Source organism: Aotus nancymaae, unplaced genomic scaffold, assembly GCF_030222135.1.
Source record: "Aotus nancymaae isolate 86718 unplaced genomic scaffold, 86718_ANA_hifiasm-v0.15.2.pri h1tg000041l, whole genome shotgun sequence".
Classification (NCBI taxonomy): domain Eukaryota; kingdom Metazoa; phylum Chordata; class Mammalia; order Primates; family Aotidae; genus Aotus; species Aotus nancymaae.
The window spans coordinates 22,195,609-22,212,006 of NW_026988455.1; the positions used below are offsets into that span (position 1 = coordinate 22,195,609).

The 16,398-nt window shown below is 44.4% G+C and overlaps 1 protein-coding gene across 4 annotated transcripts in view; it reads right to left on the reverse strand.

The window, feature by feature from the left end:
* The window catches only part of SYK (spleen associated tyrosine kinase), a 79,620-nt gene that overhangs the window by 54,275 nt on the left and 8,947 nt on the right, over positions 1 to 16,398 (reverse strand). Inside the window, exon 1 of one of the 4 annotated variants that reach the window (XM_012472219.3) lies at positions 6,483 to 6,668. The exons of the other annotated variants lie outside the window; for them this stretch is intronic. The gene's annotated coding sequence lies outside the window, so the exon portion shown is untranslated. Of the gene's footprint in view, positions 1 to 6,482; positions 6,669 to 16,398 lie in introns of those variants that run through there. 4 annotated transcript variants of the gene reach the window in all.

Sequence of the window (16,398 nt, forward strand, 5' to 3'; positions counted from 1 at the left end):
ATGGAACCCCATAGAGGTGGTTCTACTGGCCCAGACAGCAGCAAACCCAGGGGTGCAGAGGTAAGAATCAAGAATGCTGGCGACCCGTCCCAGCTCCCTGTGACCTGGGCACCACAGCACCAGAGTTCCTCACTGGTAAAAGGGGATGACAGTATACCAAAGCTACTGTAATTAATTGCAGTTGTGAATGGGGAGTGTGGAGGGGTTCCCAGGGCAACTGGAACCTCTCAAGTGGGAACTTTGAATAGAGCAGAGAAGGATTAAGTCATGGTGAGATGAAGAAGAGAAAAGAGAAAAGCATGGGCAGTCCCACACGTCATAAGAAGGCATGTGTGTGTGTGTACACGTATGTGCATGAGGTCGGGAGACAGACAGACATGCCCACCCCCACCTGAAGATGGTGGAGAAAGTCAATGGAAGCTTAGACTGAACCAAAGACAATGCTTCCTTACCTCAAAATCCTCCCTAGTGCCAGTCAGGCTTTACCTTGCATATGATACAACGTGAAGAGTTCAATCCAGAAAGGAGCCACATTTATTCTACAGGCTTTGATTCTTTCTGCCCCACACCCAAGGAGACCTGCCAGCCACCCTCCTGGAGCCCGCAGAAATGTATGAGCCTATCATATCCCACTAGCATTCTCATGTCTTCCATAAGTTTTCTTTAAATTGTACTGTATCCTTTTGCACTTACTGGCATGTTTCAATCTTCTCTTCCAACCAGACTTCCATGGTCCCTTTCCCCTATGTCAGGACTAAGGCTAACTGTACAACCTTTGCCCTTTAAAATGCGTTTAGTTGGGAAACTATCATTTATATAGTTCTACCTTATGAGGCAGCAACTTTATAGATGAAGAGCAATAGATCCATGCTTGCCACCACAAGCACAATGTTTCAGATACCCTTTGAGTGAAGTAAGAAGTCATATTTCTAGGGGCAGTCTGATGGGAAGATTAGGCACAGATGCTCACACCCGGGCAAGCAGAGGAACAAGCTGTCCAGAGCCCATCCCTCTGGCAGAGGAAAAATTCATCTCCTACAGAGGAACAACCAGCATAAATGCCAACATGATGAAGAAGGGCTGAGTTCTACAGGCCCACCTAACACTAACCCACCCAGCTCCCTGTCCACCTTGGAGTTTTAGTTCTATTTTTTTTTTAGTCTATGTTCCCCAAACCCACTAGAATAGACACCCTATCAGTGTAAGTATGTTTACCATTTTCTTCCATACCGCCTAGAACAGAGGCCACTTTAAGTATGGGTCTTCAGCCTTCAAATTTTGTTGGAGAGTTAAAATGTATACATGGCAGGCAGCCTCCAAGATGGTGTCCAACAATCCTCACTTCTGGTACTCCCACCCCTTGAACACAGAGTGGCTGACTGCAAAGTGACAATGTGGGGTCTCTGAGGCTAGCTCATGAAAGCCCTTTACACTTTTCCTCAGCGTTTGGATTGCTCACTCTGGAAAAACCAGATGCTTTGTTGGAAAGATGCTCAAGTAACTCTTTGGGGAGGCTTGTGTGGTAAGGAACTGAGGCCTCTAGCTAATAGCTGGCACTCAGTGACCAGCCGTACAAGCAGCCACCTTGGAAGAGGATCCTCCATCCTCTGTCAAGCCTTCAGATGAGACTGAAGCCCTGGCCCTGACTACAACCTGACTACAACCCTACAGAGGGCCTGAGCCTGCCCAGCTGTCTCAAATGCTTAGCCTGCAGAAATTATGAGCAATAATAGTGATTATTGTTTTAAGCCACTAAGTTTAGAATGATCTGTTATGTAGCAACAGATAATTAATATAGCATGTGCAATGGAGTTGGGCGAGAGAAGAAACAGTGCTTAATAGATATTTAAATGAATATGTGAATGAATTGTTGACAATAAAGGCTGGTGAGTAAATGAGCTAGGTGTTAGAAGCTGGGCTCTGGCAGAGACAGAAGAAGAATTTCTGGTATTGAAGAGGTAAGTGGAGGTAGAACAGAGGTTAGGAAGGAAGGAGCTGAGCCCAGGGTATGCTCCTGGAAGCTGCCTGCCTCAACCTATCTTCCTTCACATCCACGTTTACCTGTAGAAAACGGTTAGAGGCCACAGTATCTGGGCCTGGCACTTACAGATTATGGGAACCAGGATCAAAAGCTGATGCCAAAGTTCAGGTTAATTTATTGTCACTAATAACATTTTAACTCATAAATCTTCATAGTATCATTTCTTTCTCTTCTTTGCCCTCTCTCCATTTCAATATCACTACTTCTGGCTCTATTCTCTTTCCATCTTACGTATGAAACAAAATACAGTTGCTTCTTGTTATTCACAGCAGTTATGCTCTATAAAGTCACCATGAAAATTGAATTTGCAAATCCTGAACAGTTGCTCCTAGGGAAATATGGGGTTAGGTTCTTGTGATCCTCTGGTTACAACATTTTTGTCAAATCAGTCAATACAGAACCTTGTTTTATGTGTATTTCTATTTAAAGATATTTACTTCATATATATTGTTGATTCATTAAACTTGAGCTCATGGTCAACAGCACAGTAACTCATGCCTGAAAGTAGCTTCCTTAACACACATATTTTCTCTGTAAAGCACGTCACAGCCTTCTTGCACTTAGAGACACCAGACAGTAAGTACTTTAGCACTGTGCCTGTGGCCATTTTAAATAGCAAAATCACCCCCAAAAAAGCACAAAAATGCAAAAAACATGGACTAAATGGGCCATGACAAAAGAAAATGCGTTTATAGGAGCCAAAACAAGAAAGCAGAGTGTCACTGTGCAACCTCAGCATCTATGTTGGGTAACTCAAATTTGTCACTGATTTGGGCATGTCACAAATGACTACAAAAGTGCTGTGAATATTGATTTTGGGGTTGCAAATAAATTTAAATAAGTAGGTGAATGCAGAAATATGGAATCCAAGAATAATGAGGACTGGTGATAAGTAATTTCCCTTCCATCTCCCCAACCTTCCCTGAAAAGACCCAACCTCATCTATAAAGATATATAAATTTGTCTTGGACGTTTTGGGAAAATAGTTTTTTCTATGTAAGTCTGTGTTCTTAAATATATTACCCTTATCTCATAAATCTGTGTTCATTTTCTAGCTTGGTATGGAACTAGAAGAGGTAGCCTATGTCTCTGTACCCCTTTTTATTACCCGATCTGTCCTAGTTATCAAGGGGCCTCAGCCCTGAGATTCCAGCTTCTGCTTTTCTTAAGACCCACTGAAGCATGGCTCCTGCAGGTGCTGCTCCCTCCCCCAGCCCCCTCAACTTCCTGTAGTGCACATTTCCAGCAGTGCTTGGCAATTGAAGGTGGTTCACTTTCACATCCCTGGGCCATCAGAGCCTTCTTATCATGCAGACTGAGGTGACAGTCAGGGAGATAAGCGGTTCTGTGGGAAAAGACACCTGGAAACAATTGCTGCCAAATCCATACCATTTAAGGGAACAAAATCAGCACCTCGCAGAAAGATATCCAGGCTCATCACACTCAAACCACACAGCCCCCTCAATGCAAAGCAGCCCTGTTAAGATGCGCCTGGGAATTTCCTCTGAAGCTTGAAGCTGAGAAAATTAAGTGTAAAAACTTGCGTGAAAGGAAACTTCATCTGTGGGTTAGATTAATTTTCACAAGAAAGAGGAATGAGCCTACCCAGAGGGAAAAATCAATCTTGCTGGGCTGGTCAGGGACTGGCTGATCAGTTACAGAGAAATGACCAAGGAAGAGGGGATGTGGTGGGACCACCCTACCCAGCACCAAGCTCTGCAGACAACTGTGTTTGACTTGTCTGCAAAGGGCTGGGGGCACTGCCTTGTGTGGCAGGATCCCATGGTGCAAAAGAAAACATGTGGACACAGACCTGTGGCCTCAGCATTGAGGAACAGACCCAGCTTCAGGGCCTGAGGTGGCCTCGCATCCACTCCACTGGCTTCATTAGCAGATGTCACTTGCCCTCCAGGACACCATCCTGAGGCCTGTCCCCAAGCCTCCCTGAAGCCTGCCTGTGCGTCACACTGCACAGGGCGCCTGATCTCCAAGGCACAGCCTTACGTTGTGTACATTCTGCTAAGCAGTTGACTTTCCTCCTACATTTGCAGGAAGCATAGGAGACTTCTTAGTATACAGAGATACACATTTCAGAAACAAAAAATGAAGCTAAGGATGGCAGGCATGAGGCATGATTTTTACGAATGTTTAGATATAGAGGTATATTGAAATACTTGAAAACATTATCCAAACCTTCAACACCAAATTCTCTTGCTGTGCCTTCAGAACTTAAAAGACTTGAAAATGCATCAAGCAAAGGCTGATCTATCTCAAACAAAACGTAGAAATTGTCAAGCTCCACAAGAGACACTCAGAAATCTCTTTTCTGTGCCCTCTTTGCCATAATTAACACACGTAACAGATATTATGCTTTGGTGTCAACATAAATGTTAACTCGCAACATAGTTGGTTATAAATAAACAACCAGCCCATCTGGTGCATTTAATTTACAATCTAAATGACTGATTCATTCAATATGCTTGTTGAGCATCTATCACGTGCAAGTCATTATGTTAGGTGCCATGTGAGAGAAAAGTGAACCTCCTGCGACCCTGAAAACAGGTAGGTAGAAATGGCTCACGAAGGGAAGAGAGCAAGGATCTGGTCCAAGAGTCCCACTTTCATCCTGGGAACTATGTGATTTCCAGGTTCTCTACCATCCACACCTCTTCTTGCCTCTAAGTGGGACTGGCCAAAGCCACCTGCAGATTCTAGTTCTTGGCGGGACTCTGGCTCATGAAAGCCCACATGTCCATTTCTTCCTGCGTGTGGTCTTCAGGCTGCCCCAACCTCAGACTCCCTTCTGGAAAACAGGGTCCTGGGCCCACCTTAGACCCAGCAAACAGGGCATACAGACAAGAAGTGTACATTTCAAACAGCCTCCCAGGTGATTTTTAAGCACTCTAATGTCTGAGAACCTCTGCTATAATCCAGTATTGCCCTGTTCAAGTGCTACAGCGTGAGAGGGAAACAAGTTGACCACATTCACCTCCAGGATCAGGGAGAGAAGCAGTCAGGAGGTGGGCCAGAACTGGGCTGCCACTTGCCACGGATGGGGAAGGGAGCCAGGGAGGACAGTCAAGTCTCTGTGTTGTGCTGGTGACTGGGCGGGCTGCAGGCTTCACCTGGGAGACATCTCTGCAGTTCTTCTCCACCAGGAAGAAGTATATGCCTCATCACACAGATGTGCACAGAGGAGGGGGAAGGGATGCACAGACAATTGGTAATTAAAAAGAGCCAGACTTTGTGAATAATTAACTGAACACTGGGTTGCGACCAAGGTTGCCACTTAGCAATGTCCCTTGCATGTTTCTCTTGAGCAGAAGAGGACAGGGTGGGGTTGCAGCCAGCAGTCTGGGGACCATATTGACCCTGAGTGGGGCCAAGGACATCTTCCCAGTGAACTGCACCATCTACCATGTCCCAGGGCCACCTCATCATTCAGTCTTCTCTGGGGAAAAATACAAACAACCAACAAGATGCTAGACAAAAGAACTCACATTGAAAATGCCCGATGGATCTTACTGTCTTGTTTTTATCTAGGCCAATCACACAGGGACGATGAGAAGGGCAGCACAGTCACAGGCTTTCCTTGATCCTGCCGTGGCACCCATCCCAAGACCCTTTCCTACTCAAGTAAAGGCTCATCTATCTCAACCAACACATAGAAATTTTCAAGCTCCACAAAAGACACTCAGAAATCTCTTTTCTATGCGCTTTTTGTCGTAATTAACACAGATAACAGATACTATGCTTTGGTGTCAACATAAATGTTAAATCTCAACACAGAGAGGTGAGGTCACAGCGGACAGCAATGACAACAGCCAGCAGACCTGACATCGCTCACCTGTGTCTTCGCGCTTTGCTGAAGGTTCCAGCTTTCAGGCTCTGTTTTACTTTTCTATCACTGCCTCACTAGCATAACCTTTATGGGGACCCTGCATCCGCTAGAGAAACCAAAACACCTGACTTAAGCAAAAAGGACACAGTGAATATGGATTAAGAAATATCTAGAGTTTTACTGAATGTCTATTAAAAAAAAATCACTAGCATTCTTTTTTTCCAGCCAGTTAAAAAATAATTGTGGGTGGCTCAGGACTGCAAGATATTACAGAAGCTTATGATGGTCTCCTGAGATTTTATAATTGTCTTTCATAAACCTGAGACATAAATATACCCAATGCTTAAAAGTGGTCAAGGTTATAGGAAGGAGAGAAGGATGGTTTAGCTGCTTCATAACTGCAGGCAAGACAAGATGGCAAACCACTAAATCCTGCAGCTCAAGACAGACATGTGCTCCGTGGGAAAATGCTGGTGGCAGAGGAGAGGAAAGGCAGGCACAGGCATGAAACCAAAGTATTTTTCCTACAGATACCTGCAGATGTGCAGAACCTGAGGTTAGGATTTCTAAATATGCTCGATTCCCACAGATTTGACCTACCTCCTTTTCCTGGATTCAAACGCAGGTCTGGAATCCCAGGTGCTGGGGAGTATAGAATGTGGGAAGGGACAAAGCACACAAATCTGAGAGGAGTATTTTAAAAGGAAAACAGCTGAAACAGAGAGAAAGCACAAGACAGGTATCAACAAGCCAGAGTGCTTCCTGCTGCTGGACGATGGCTGCAATTAGGGAAGTGGGCTTTTCCTCAAAGTGTCAGCATGCAAAACAAACCAGAAAGCAGAAGTGTGAGGTCCCCAGAAGCATGGGGCCTCTTTTAATTGCACATTCAAAATGAAGTAATGCTCTGAGACATGGATCCCTCCAGAATACACACCAGTTTAAGAGCGAATCAGTGGACATGGCTGTGCCATTTAGTGCTTGGCGAGCCTGGAAATGCCCTTTCCCAAGCATTTTTACCAAAATGAACTTGGTCTTGAATTGCTAGAATGGGTATAGCAATATTTTCCTGATTATTTTATGTTTTTTAAAAAGTCCTACATCATAACATGTATCAAATTCAACCGGAAGATTGAACCAAATAAGAAGGGTGTCCTTGAAATGATCTTAATGGAGACCTCAAAACGCTAATTCCCAGACAGGAGACTGAAAAAGTCAAGCAGAGATGGTCTTGATGGCAGAAAGGCCAATGTGTAGGGCAGAGGAAGGAAAGATGCCAGCACTCTCTGTCCCTGTTCCCAGGCATCCTGGGCAGACAGCTGCAACTTTACAGAGTGCCTCTGACCAGCTACCTCAGGGTACTTTTCAAGCATCTACTAACATTCCCATGCTCTGTGAAGCAAGCAGCTTTTGAATTTCCCACTGCAGTCTGTGATATTCCCCACACTCAAAAAGAGCCAGAAGCTCAGCCAGGGATGGTGTCCTGGAAGGCAAGTGACATCTGCTAATGAAGCCAGTGGAGTGGATGCGAGGCCACCTCAGGTCCTGAAGCTGGGTCTGTTCCTCAATGCTGAGGCCACAGGTCTGTGTCCACATGTTTTCTTTTGCACCATGGGATCCTGCCACACAAGACAGTGCCCCCAGCCCTTTGCAGACAAGTCAAACACGGTTGTCTGCAGAGCTTGGTGCTGGGTAGGGTGGTCCCACCACATCGCCTCTTCCTTGGTCATTTCTCTGTAACTAATCAGCCAGTCCCTGACCAGCCCAGCAAGATCAATTTTTCCCTCTGGGTAGGCTCATTCCTCTTTCTTGTGAAAATTAATCTAACCCACAGATGAAGTTTCCTTTCATGCAAGTTTTTACACTTAATTTTCTCAGCTTCAAGCTTCAGAGGAAATTCCCAGGCCATAAAACATCACTAGAAATGCAAGATAAAAAGGAATCCTCTCCAGAGCCATGGGAGCTGGAAGGAATCATGTTGATGAGTTTACTGGGGTGGGATTAGGAGCCTCGCGAGGGCGAGGGAAGTGTTCAGAAAAGCAACCGTAGACAATCTGCACCTGTACCCCAAACTTGTGAAAAGGACAGCTTTGTGAAAAACAGCTTCTCATTTTATAGAAGATGAACTTGAGCCACAGAGAGGTTGGGTGCATATCTTTAGTGCTGGCCAGAATAACCATGATGATGAAGGTGATGAGGATAATGCAAAACAGCTATTCTGTGAGCACTTGACTCACAAGGTGTCAACTGATCTGGAAAACATCCCTAGTGATGGATACTACTGTTATCCTCAATTTAAAGAGCTGGCCATCATGGCTCAGGAGGGTCAACTGGCTTGCTGAAGAACACACAGTAAGTGGTGGAGCCAACATCTGAAGCCCGCCTCTTCTCTTAACTACCATCTTCAGGTGGTGGTGAAAAGGCACTCACAGTCAACCCATCCAAATGCAAGCTTGGGGCTTTCCTGCCTAACCTGGAGATGCTTCTTGTTCCCTGGAGCTGGGAACAAGAAGCTGCTCCCATGTAAGAAGTGCCTTTCACCTCTCTCCATGATTCTGAGGCCTCCTCTGCCATATGGAGCTTAAGTCCAACTAAACCTCTTTAGTTTTTATCAGCAGAGTGAAAACAAACGAATACGCTGTGTGTAGGACCTCAAATGGCCATGAAAGCATCATGGTTGTTGATTTGGGGATTACAGATAAATGACTGTGAGGAGGCAAATTCTCAAATTCAGAAGCCATGAATACTGAGGATCAACCATATATTATCTCACATAAGACAGCTGCATGTGACTCAGATTCATTCTTTATTTTGAGTGACTTCTAAGATATTCACAAAGGGCCTCAGTGGTTACAAGCTGGATGGGAAAGTACAAATTACTGTAAAAATCAATACAGAGATACTAATATTTAGAAAATCATAATATTAGTCTCCACTCCTGATAGCCACATCTCCCTGTATTCATCTGGTTTTCTAACAAAGTGTTTCCTGCTACACTCAAAAACATATGTTTTATTTACATATGCCAAAAATCAGCTGATGGCATGAGAAAACTCTGCCTGGTTTACTATTAGAGGGGTTGATATTTGCTGTACCCAAGCTGCACAGCTGAGTCAGCATAATTCCTGCAGGGTAGAGAAGGCCATGCAGCCTAAATAAGGGGCACCAGAGGGGTCGGAGCCAGGCCTCCTGTTCACCAGCTAGCCAGCCTTGAGCACATTACTCTCCACTTCCTCATCCATAAAAGGGTGTAGCTGGAAAAATCCCATGGTTGCTGTCACGAATAAATGGGATTACACATGACCCAGGCAGCTCCCATGCTTTTTTACGATCTGACCGTAAACAATTCAAGTGCAGGGAAGCATCCTGGCTGCTGCGATATCCCCCCACCTCACCCCATCCCTGACACATGGGAGGCGCCCCATAACTCAATGTGCCGAATGGATCAAAGCCAACAAAATGTCCTGGTTGGCCATCAGAGAGGCTGGCGGAAGCATCGGTTTCGGTCCTACATGCTCTAGATTTCCCTCTGTAAGATAAATATCAAAATACCAGATTGCTTGAGTGTTGGCAGAGACACTACCTCCTCCTCTCTGAAATGACCCTGCAATGAGAACCCAAAAGAGAAATACAATGGAACCAGCAGGCACCCCTGATCCTGAGCAACGATGTGCCACAAGCAGAGCCAAACACAGCTATGTTCGCTCTGGGATCGTGAAGACCTTAGTGGGGACCAGCTGCTGTAGACTTCAACCAAGGCCTGTGGAGTGGAAGGATCTACACAGCAATGGAAAGCCAACCGTTTCTTAGAGTGTTGGAGAGAGGAGGCTCTGAATGGCTGGCAGACTCACTGGGGAGAAATACATATTAAACCAATTCATTCTCTCTCTTTCACTCTCTGTCTTTCTCTTTCACACGCACACACGACATTATTGAGAAGGGAGGAAATATTCTGGTAGACTGGAACACATCCCAGGCCCCTCCATGATTTATTTCAAAGATGAGAATCCTACCTTGGGTCTGTACAATTATACTAAAAGAATTAAAGAAGAGAAGCAACAGGAGAAACAAATGACAACAGATATTCACTAGAACAATGTCCCAAAAGGCAGATGAAGTCATGACCACACACACAGATGTGGAATCAGAGAAATTAACAGAATAATCAGTTGGGTAACATAACAGCTCAGAAGAGAGGAAGGGGCAAGAAGAGACAACAACGATAAGCTGGCAGGCACCGGGGGGAAAGGCCAGAAATGATGGCCATTATAGCAAGCAGGGAAAAGCGAATGGACATTAACACTGCAGACAGCACAGGGGACAGGATCTGAGGAGCTTGAGAAAAATGAAATGGGAATTAACAAAGACTTCAGGAATTCAACAGAAAAATACTAGAAAGACAGAGGAGATCTAAAATACGTGAAATTAATGTCCCTGGAATAGAGAATTGAAATAAAGGAGTAGAACACATGTTAAAAGTTGTGAAATTTCCAGAAATAAAAAAAGTCTTGTCTCCAGGGGTTAAAAGAGCACCTTTATCCAGGAACTTCTACAGCAGCAGTGTGCAATCTTTTGGCCTCCCTGGGCCACACTGGAAGATAAATTGTCTTGAGTCACACAAAAAATATGCTAACACTGATGATAGCTGATGAGCCAAAAACAAAAAATTGCAAAAAAAAAAAAAAAAAAAACCTCATAGTATTTTTAGAAAGTTTACAAATTTATGTTGAAAAGATATCTGTACTCCCATGTTCATTGCAGCAGAATTCGCAACAGCCAAGATACAAAATCAACCTAAGAGTCCATAAGACATAAACGGCTAAGGAAAATGTGGCACACACACAATGGAATACTATTCAGCCATGAAAAAGAAGGAAATCCTATTGTTTGTGATAACATATATAAGCTGGAGAAAGTTATGTAAAGTGAAATAAGTCAAGCACAGAAAAGCAAATACCGCATATTTATCTCACTCTAAAATGATGGAACTCATAGAAATAGAGAACAAAATAGTAGTTACCAGGGGCTAGGGAGTGAGAGGATGAGGAGATGACAGTCAAAGAGTACAAAGCTGCAGATAGAGAGGATTAATGATAAGCATTTATGTTGATGGGTATGTTAATTGGCTTGATTCAATCTTTCCCACCATATAGACACAACAGCACTGTGTACCCCATAATTATGTAAGATTAAATTTGTCCAAAAAAACTTTTAAATATTACTGGGCCTCAGGCTTTTCCTTGGAAACACATCAAGCCAGAAGACAGAAGAGTAACATCCACACAGTTCTCGGAGGTGGCAAACGTGTCCAACCAGAGGCACATCGTCCAGCTGGGCTCAGGGCTGGCAGTGAACAATTTCAGGACTTAGACCAAAATGACTGTGGAAGATTCTGATGTCTCTGTCAAGAATCAGAAGAACAGAAGCACAGGTATCCATCTTCTAAACACTTGCTTCAAAATCACTCCATCTGGTTGTGTCCTAAAACTGCCAGTGTCCCAGCCCAGTGTAGCCCAGTAAAGCAGATGCTAAGGGCAGCCTCTGCTACCTAAGTGGTTCTCATGGCTGCTAAACAGAACAAGCTCCTGCTTCCATTAATAAGCTCAATTCACAAAAAAAAAAAAAAAAAAAAAAACAATGGCTCTGCATCCCAGCTGCAGGTTGGGATTACCCAGGGTGCTCTTTTCTCAAGCCCTAACACTCAGAATCTCTAGGGGATGGGCCCAGGCATCTGTATTTCTTGTAACACTTTCTAGAGAGCCTAGTATACAGCCATGATAGATAAGCAATTGCTCTAGAATTATCTAGAATTATCACCTCTATGTGGTAGGTTCTGGGGTTCAAAACTGACCCAGACAGAGCTGACTGCCAAAGTGAGCAGCAGCACCGGCTCCAGCTAGGATAGAGAAGAAGTTGCTCTAGAATTATCACATCTACGTGGAAGGTTCTGGGTTCAAAACTGATCCAAACAGAGCTGACTGCTGAAGTGAGCAGCAGCCCAGGCTCCCAAACAGAGAGAAATACCCACAGAGCTGAGCACAACATTGGTTCTGATTCACGTGGGCCTATAAAGAAGTCATATGAAAGCCATCATTCAGGAAAACATTTTCAGTGAATGAAAATATTGACTCCACTTTTAGACATATCAATTTTGTTAAGACAATAATTCGGGAAGAAGAATCTTGATCATGCCTTTTGGGGTAAGTGGAGTCTGCCTGCTGGTTGTTGGGGCAAGCTCCCCTAGGAGGGGAGCACGTGACTGCACTTCCTGGAGTCAGGCTGAATCATGAAAGGAAGTCCTATAATTCACAAGCCCTTCAAAATGACTTCTCTTGTGGTGTTTTATCTATACTCAAATTAAGCAGCATAGGAACTCCAGGGACAGGCCAGCCAATAGCTCTGCCCCAGCACCCAGAGTGAAGCAAGGCTGGAGCCCAGGGCTCAGTGGCAGGACCCAGCCTGCGGGTCCTCAGAGGTGCCGATACCTGATGCCTTCCTCTGCCCAATGGAGTGCTTCAGGATGCTCTTCTCTCAGCCCGCCTTGAGTACTTACAAAATGAGCAAATGGAAGGCATTCCCAGAAACAAATATCTTGTTTCTTGGACTTGAAAATACAGACCAGGGCCAGTTGCTTGGCATTCTATTTTTTTGTTTTGCCTTCATGAGAAACACATTCCCTTTCCATGTCTTCTTTTCAAAATGGACAAATCCATCGCAGTCTCAAGGAAACGATGTTGGATTTTTTTTAACTGAAGAGAAAGAAACCAGGACAAAGGCTTTCTCCCTTCCCTCAAAACCCTCTTGAGCAAAAAACTGGTTTATTCTTTCAGAAACTATTCTGAACCATGAGCGCTTATTCCAAGGATATGTGACTTTGTAGCTTTCTCCCAGGTTATGTGACTGTTTGGAGGACTCTGCAAGAAAATAACTGGGAACCGTGTCAGTTCCCAGTGACTGAGCAGTAACACTATAGTGTGTCTGTATGCACGTGCATTGTGTTGTGTAGGAGAACGTTACAGCCTTGCGGATGAAGGGCCAGGCCAGAACCCCATGGACAAGACTCAAGGTCTCATGTCTAAGGAGAGGGTACTCTTGGTGCCCTCATCAGTTCCCCGGATCAGATCCTCTTAAGAAAATTGGGAGCTGCAGGTATCAACACATGGAATAGTGGCAAGAATTACCATGCATTTAGACAAGGGGTGGCACTGAGAGCTGGGAAAGGAGAGAGGAGGGTGGAAGCCCAGGTCCTTCCTGGGTTTCTCAGAGGATGGCCTGAGAGCAGCTTGGTGTCCGGCTGACCTTGCTGCAACAATGGAAATACCCGTTCTGCTCTGCCTGACACAGACCTGCCACCCACATGTGGCAACTGGCCCCTGAAAGATGGCCAGGGTGACTGAGAACTGAATTTTAAATGAAATCTAACATTTCTTTTAAATGGTTTTAAGTAACTGAACAGTCAATGGCCACACATGGCTAGTGGCTCCGTACTGAACATTCTCAGCAGGGATGACAGAGCCCAACCTGATGAGCTGCATCTTATAAACACACCCCCGGGACCAGAGTGTGTGATCCTGGTACCGCTCCCTTTCAGAAACCCCTTCTACCGGGGCCAAACTTGAAGGCTCTGGGCTTTCTTTTTATGATGGGGTGACACATTTTTCTCTGACTATCTAGTTGACTATATCCGAGTCATATCTGATATATTAAAATATGAGAAATAACTTTAAGAGTACCCACAACATGCAAAGAGGGTGTCATGCTGGGAGCAGAATACACAAAACTCTCCAGGGCATGGTATACAAAACTCTCCAACTAGACATTTTAAAAGCACAAGGGCCAAGTCATGCAATGAAGTCTTTTAGAGCTTCTGAATAAGATGCCACCCAGGGGAAGTGACCTCGTCCAGTGACTGGGGATGTGAAAGCGGAGGACAACGCACCCCCATGTGTTGCTTATTAAACCCAGCAGGGCCCTAAACACACGATTAGGATCTAGACACAACTTATTTGTTTATGATACTGCTGGGCAAGAGTCCCTCTGTTTCTGTGACCCTCTCATAAAATCTTTTTGCCTGTAAAAGAATCCTCTCTTCAATTCCCTGGTAACCAGTAGCTGTGTGTCCTTGACATCCTGCATTCAACCTGAACATTTGGCAGAGGGCCTATTCTTTGCCAGCCAGTCTGATTGGCATTTTGCATGGAGCATCTCTGAGCTTGATCACAATCCAAGCGTTATGTATTTGTAACCTCATTTTGCAGAAGGGTAGTACCAGCCGCCAGCAGTTTCAAGTGAAGGATGGAATCTAGACCCTGGGGCCTGGTCTGCTTCTAACAACCACTCTGTCCCCAGAGAGGGATTTAGAGCCACTTCTTGGAACTGGACATTTATAGGTCAAAGCCAAAATTCTAGAGATTTTATTATAAAGTATAAACACAGGGGCAGGTGATGAGTCCAGGGGCTCTCCTGGGCGAGTATGGCACAGTGCGGGTGGAGGCAGCCGCGATGGGGAGGGAGCAGCAGCAGCCCATCCCCTAATGACCAACAAGAGCAGCCCTTCAGGTCACCATCAGCTGCAGTCAGTGAGGCCCAGAAGCCAAGCCACAAACACCAAGAAACCATGGCTCAAGCTCTCAACCAGGAGCGAAATTGCTTATGTCCTTCTCATGAGAAAAAAACATTTCACACGAAGCATGCAGATGACAAATGGTCTGAGAGAATCAAGCACAATGGACTAAGAAAAATGTTTAAAAAAAAATCTTAAAGACCAAAACCATTCAAATCATCTTGTGTAGAAAATGTTACAGGTAGGTTTTCCTATCTGACTGGTGCCCACATTCTTCCTCTGAGAATTATTTCATGTGCCTTCGCCTCCTGCAAGTCTTACAGTTGTGTGCTGAGAACACACCGACATTCTTACTCTGCTACCCTCTCTGAAAATTCTGCAGAGTGGCAGACCTTAGGAGAATATAAGTTCCCATGGAAAGGAGTGTTCGCAATAGAAAACCACAAGCTGTCTCTCAATCTGACACATACACACACAAACATACACACGTAGATCAAATGGGGAGGGGCCACTCTGGCCTGCCCAGTGTCTTTGCAGTCAAAGGCACACCCAGCTGCCATTATACCCAGCATATCAATAAAGCCCAATTTGGTGAAAAACCCGTCAGCCTTTAAAGATATGTTTGTGTGTCATAAAATCCTACTAACTGGCTGTCCAACAGTGGACCTCAATCCTGGCTGCTGCCCTGGGTGAGGTGGAGTAGGAATGGCTTTAAGAAACATCTGGAGGCAGGCTGCACACCAGAGCACCCCAGTCTCCTTGGAGGTGGCCTGGGTTTTAGGACCTGAGTGACAGAGGGTGCAAGTATGTTTGAGACCACGGCTGTACACCTTCGGGCGAGCTGTTGAACCTCTCAAAGCCTCACTTTTCATTGGAGGACAGAATGGTGCCAATAGTCATGATGCATGATGTGTTTCTAAGTTACTTCTTTTCCTGGTCTCATCCTACTCACTCTTTTCTCCCAAGCAAGCCTTATTATTATCATTTTTCTTAATTGAAAAAAATACACACTCATGATCATTGTAAATACTGCAGGCATACCAAAGTAGGCAGAACAAAAATATAAATTTCACCTTTTTCTCAAAACCTATTCTACTCCCCTCCCCCAAATAACTTCTGCTCTTAATTTGGCGCTTACAATTCTAGGTCATGCTACATATTTACACACACACGTACACACTGGACACATTTGTATAGGCAGACATGCATCTATACGTAGTAAACAACTATCCAATGTCACTTAAATTATTATGTGCGCACGTGAGTTTTTTATTTATTATTTCTTTACTTATTATTACTATTATTTTTGAGACAGGGTCTTGCTCTGTCACCCAGGCTGGAGTGCAGTGGCATGATCTTGGCTCATTGCAGCCTTGACCTCTTGGACTCAAGCCATCCTCCCACTTCAGCCCCTCAAGTAGCTGGGACTACAGGCGCACACCACCACTCCAGGCTAATTTTTTTTGCTTTTGTATTTTTCATAGAGGTGGGGTTTTGCCACGTTGCTCAGGCTGGTTTCGAACTCCTGAGCGCAAGTGATCCGCCCACCTTGGCTTCTCAAAGTGCTGGCATGAGCCATTGCACTCGACCCAGCAGGAGTTTTTTAAACAAATATAATATGTTACATCTTGCTTTTTCACTAGTACAAGTTGAACATCTTTATATTTGGTATATGACAATTCCATGTTTTTTAGAAGCCTGCATAGGATTCTAATATATAAATCAACTGGACTTCCCTTAGTGATATTTCTTTTTCCTTTTTTTTTTTAGCAATTATAAAATAAAATGTTGCAATGAATTCCTATATGCACATATATTTCTCTACTTTTGTCAATTTATATGTGTAATAGCTTCCTAAAAGTGAAATTGTTAAGTCAAAGCACTTGTGTTTCAAATTTTAAAAGATATTACCAAATGGCCCTGTCAGCGCCCGCCTATATTTTTTTCTTATTAATT